Below are 5,586 nucleotides of genomic sequence, written 5' to 3'. Positions count from 1 at the left end.
AGGTCAAGTTTCTTATAATGTCACTGCCACTGTCATCCCATTGCTCATTGATTTGTTTGATCGGCCACCAGTAATGTCTCTCCTTGAGAGACTTATTGTCACTGTTTTTGGCATATCCAATATGCACGGGTAGCTTGCCAGGCTCTGCCACACGGGCTCGATACTCTCGGTAGCTTGCTAGGCTCTCTGAGAGGGGCGGAGGAATTGAACTCAGGTTGGCCGAGTGAAAGGTGAACGCCCAACCACTGTGCTATCGCTCCAGCCCTCTTATAGTGTATAATGTATTATTATATGTATATCATTAGATATTATAAAATATATGATTTACATAATCATGTAATGTATAATGATATACATTAATAAAGTTATTATCATATAAATACCTTAGCATATAATATATTTATTTTGTTTTAAGTCTGGAGCAATAGCACAGTGGGTAGGATGTTTTCCTTGCACATGGCTGACTCGGGTTAATTCCTCCCACCCCTCTCGGAGATCCTGGCAAGCTAACAAGAGTACCTCATCCACAAGACAGAGCCTGGAAAGCTACCCATGGTGCATTCGATATGCCAAGAACAGTAACAAGTCTCACAATGGAGATGTTACTGGTGCCTGCTCAAGCAAATTGATGAGCATTGGGATGACAGTGATACAGAAATATGCATGTGGGCTCAAAAAGTTAAGCAATTCACCAAAGTTACATTGTTGGCAATAGGTATTGCTCAGGACAAGGACTTCTTCCATCCCCAGTGGAGTGATACTGCTGCATAACACTAGGACATTATATGTCTTCACAGCACATACTGATGCTCAAAGTAATCTTGTGGTTCATTTGTCTTTGGTTCATTCATTTTCAGTAGAATTCAAATAATGCAAAGCCCTTGAGAGCAGAGACAATGTTCATCTTATTTACTCTTTATTCTTAGAGTTAGGAGCAGGGGCTGATATACTGCATGTGCTGAAAATAATTGTTTGGTTAAATAAAATGTTTGGATTTGCTTTATGATCTGATAAAAGAAATGATCACCTGTGTAGCATAGGTGGGTTCTGCCTGCAACAAATCCAGGCTCCAGTAATTACTTCATCTGCCCCTAATTATTACCTTAACTGGCTATATGCCAGGTTCCTTTTCTCATTCTCAAACATTTTTTTGAATTCAAGTTTTTAATCTATGTTTTCCTTCTCATAGTGATTTACATCTCTCCATGTGAAGTGTCCATATTCATCACTAGAGTTCTTCATTACTAAGAGTACATTATGTTAAATACAGTCACCTAATAAAAACAGTGAATTAAGAATTCAACTCTGCTGTTTTCTCTTTTAATATCACTTGTATCACTTGAATCTTACACTCTCTTATTCTAGGTGCCATATTCAACATGATTATATATATAGATGAGCTGTGGAGATACTGTTATTTATGATTCATGGGTTCCACCAACCCAACCTTCCTCTTTTACCTGGAATAATGGGTTTACCAAGAAATTAAGGTTCCATCTCACCATTATAATCACCTGGAAAATCTTAATACAAACACACACTGTATTGCTTAAGCTTCATTTATAGAACTCCCCCCCCCCACTGCATGCGTGCATGTTCACACACACACACATACACACATGCACCCACCCTCCCAGATGGCTTGAGTTTCTTCATGCGGCATTTAGCATTTGTGAGTAGGCAGGGGTAAAATGGGCCACCGCATTGGAGGCCCTGGGGAGAGGATACCAGACATTCTGACTCTCCCTCCTCCCAAAACACAGATAAGTGTGCTCTTGGGGATTCAGAATCCTTTAATGAGCATAGGGCTGGAGGCCTGTGTGTGAGTGTGTCAGCTGTAATCTTGGAAATAACCACTCTTTGTCCTTACAATAAATCTCTAATGCACCTTCATTTCCCATGTGATGGAGAAATCTATTTTCTTTTATTACCTTCACTATGGAATCAGCATTCTGGGTCCATGGTATGGCATACTTGTTATACACTGTATTGTCATAATAGGGCTTTATAAATTGTATTGAGTTTCCTTCGAGACCAGGTATTTTGATGGTAGAGAAGAATCAATATTATCTCTGGGTAGACTGAGACAGCAGTCCACAAAAGCTGTTGTGATGACCGTTCTTATGGCAAGCAATATATCACTCCACAGTTTTATTGGCGGTAGTTTGTTGAGAGAACTGACAACTTACTTGTTTGCAGGAGCTTCCTGCAGTGGCCATTCTTGAAAGCTCCCTCTTTGTGGATGCCATCCTTTAACTGGGCTATTATAACTCTCAGGTTAAGGAAGAACATTACCCTAATTCTATAAACAATCCAATGTTCTGAAACTTTCCTAGGCATGCTGGATAGATTGTGAAAGATCCCACAGTCAATTGCTTTTCAAAGAAAGTCTTGGTATAGAAAAAAAGAGCACAAATTCAGCTGAAGCATTTCAAGATCTGTAAACAGAATAAATTCCAGACCAAGGTCATGGAACAATAATTTTCTTTAGACACCATGCTCCTCACTAGCAAAATATGTTCCACTTCATATATAGAAAGTGGAAGCAATGAAAGAAAGAGATGCAAATCTTTGAAGATCATCCAACAAAAGCCCCCTTCTTTATTACTTGAAGAAGAAAATTATTTAAAATGGAGCTGCAGTGTGAACTAGTTGCAAAGCAGAGACTTAGAGTTACTTCTGTACATTAGAGGAAAACAGTGTGTGTGTGTGTGTGTGTGTGTGTGTGTGTGTGTGTGTGTGTGTGTGTGGCAGGTCTGTGTCGTAGAGTGGGCATTGCTTAGAAGATCCTCTAGTCTGATTATCCCAGTTAAACACAGTAAATCAAGATCTGTCAATTCTGACTGGTGATTCTACATAGAAAAAAAATCAACTTTAAGCCGAGATTTTCATGATTCTAGTTTGGATCTCTTTATATTAACTGCACTATTTGGATCTTCCTTATTGAGCAAGTTTTGGGTTCCTATGATGTTGAAATTGTACTATAAATGTCATCAGTGAAACTCACTCCCATTCTTTCCCATTCCAGTCATCACATGATGTTCTCAAGGGTGGCACTGAAGAGTTTCGGTGAAATGGTATCATCCTGCCACATTCCTCTCTTTACATCAATGATCATTTCCTTGTAGAATTATGAGATTCTGGTGGTGAATCCACAATACAGCCCATGGAGGATTTTGATATACTGAGTTTGAACACCCTGTTTGGCCAGTGCTTCGATGACTGCTTCAGTCTCAACAGAATCGAAGGCCTTCTTTAAGTCGATGAACGTTACACAGAGCGGCATCTTAAACTCTTGAGAAACTCTAAGGGCAATTGGAAGCCACCCTAAAAGCCTTCATCCCTCTCACAGTGCCTGGCAAGCTACCGAGAGTATTCCTCCCACATAGCAGAGCCTAGCAAGCTACCCATGGAGTATTCAATATGCCCACAACAGTAACAACAATTGGCCTCATTCACCTGTCACCGAAAGAGCCCCCAATACGGCAGCGTTAAGAAAGATGAGCAAGGAGAGGCTGAAAAAATCTCGGGGATGAACTAGACTGCTAAAATGAAGAAAGACTAAAATGATTGTCTGTACTTTCAACGCATGTACACTGGCATCAGAGGCATCCATCGAGGACCTGATGGTGCAAGCGCAGAAGATCAAGTATGACATCATTGGTCTGACTAAAATGAGAAGACATCAATCACATCACGCCATTTTTGACACTGGAGAAGAATTGTTCCTCGGAACATGTGACAACAGAGGCTTTGGTGGCGTTGGTGTCCTTGTAAACACGAACTTGGCCATGAGCATTGATTCATTCGAATGCCTAACAACCCGAATCAGACGATTACACTTGAATAGATGTGGCTCACTGCCTGCAGTTTCTATCTTGGTCGTCTACACACCAACTTCCAACTACAATGAAGAAGAAATTGAGAGGTTCTACATGGAACTGGAAACATTCTATAAGGAAGACCACACCTTCTAGAAGATCATTGTTGGTGATTTTAATGCCAAGATAGGTCCGAGAAGGTCACCCGAAGAACTCCACATTGGGACACATGGCCTAGAACGGAACGATCAGGGTGAGAGACTGTCTGAATTCATCATGTCTACCAAAGACTATCCATGGTAACTCACAGTTCCAGAAGGCTGAATCTAAACGCTGGACATGGGAGTCTCCCGGTGGATAGTTCCACAATGAAATTGACCACATCATATTCAATCGAAAGTTTTGCCTGACTGATGTCACTGTTGTCCCAAAATTCCAAACGGGTTCAGACCACGGTCTCCTCCATGCAAAATTCTACTTCACAGAGCGGGGAGAAAAGTCTGCAAAACTTAAGTCCAAAAAGGCAACTCCCAGAATGACCACAAACTGGGAACTCTTTGGCACTATTGCAGCAATGTGGAAAGATGCCGTCTTTGACAACATCGATGAGGAATACAATTGACTGGTTCAGCACCTCCATGACTGTGTGAAGAATGCCGAGAGTGAGAAAATCACAAACAGATGCCTGTCTTCGAAAACTCTCGAGCTCATTCGTCAACGTGGTTTGATATGAGCCTCAGGCAACCACAAGCTAACGTCCGTGCTCACAAAGCTGTGCAGAGATGCGATAAAGGAAGACCTCAGAGAGAAGAGCAGCAGTGTTGGTCAGTGCAGCAGAAGCCAGGAAAGTATTCGCAATGCTCGCCTGTCCTTCGCTAACTACAAGACCAACATGACTGCCCTCCGACGTCCTGATGGATGTATCACATCTTCCAGAAAGGCAATGGAAAAAATTACTCATGACTTCTACTTGGATCTCTTTGACAGCCATGTCCACTTGCCCACATACCAAATTCCGCATGATGGATATGTCATTCCCACCATTCTCCCTTCTGAAATTCGACACACCATTTTGTTGGTAAATACGCGTACAGCACCTGGTCTGGACAAGGTAAGACCTGAACACCTGAAGAATCTGCTGCCAGTACTCATCAATACACTGGCTCTACTCTTCCCATGGTACCTGTCTAAATGCAAGGTTCCATCTCAGTGGAAAACCAGTAGGACCGTTCTGTTGTACAAGAAGGGAGACATCCACGACATCAGCAACTATCGCCCAATCTGCCTGCTGTCTGTCATCTACAAGTTGTTCACTCATGTCATCCTGAATAGAATAGTCAGAACACTAGACAAAGGACAACCATGCAAGCAAGCCGGCTTCTGAAGGGGATTCAGCCTGATAGACCATATCCATACAGTGACCAAACTCATTAGTATCTCATGCTTCTCAAATCCTAATGGAGATCTTCGCCAGTTTCTGCTTTTCTTTGTAGACATGAGGATCAACATGGGATAAAATCCATAAAATTTTATATTGCTTGTTATCAATAATTTGCTAACAGAATGATTAAAAATATTTCCCAAGAAGAAAGTAAGAGTGTTGTATCTAACCATGGAGTCATCACGTCCTTGTATAAGAGAATAAAAAGATGTTGTTATAGGTTAAGCCTTCTTGTTTATATTTTATTAATCAAGATTGGTTGGCTTCTACATTATAGCCCATTCAATCCAGTGTGTGCTACACTAGGCTTATCTGTATTGTAGA

At 41.3% G+C, this 5,586-nt stretch overlaps 1 pseudogene; it reads left to right on the top strand.

The window, feature by feature from the left end:
* The first annotated feature begins 3,566 nt into the window (after positions 1-3,566).
* On the top strand, positions 3,567-5,142 carry LOC129405647 (uncharacterized; annotated as a pseudogene).
* The last annotated feature ends 444 nt before the right edge of the window (positions 5,143-5,586 follow it).

Source organism: Sorex araneus, chromosome 6, assembly GCF_027595985.1.
Source record: "Sorex araneus isolate mSorAra2 chromosome 6, mSorAra2.pri, whole genome shotgun sequence".
NCBI lineage: Eukaryota > Metazoa > Chordata > Mammalia > Eulipotyphla > Soricidae > Sorex > Sorex araneus.
Note: the sequence above shows the minus strand (reverse complement) of the source record. Positions and strands in the feature narration are given on the sequence as shown.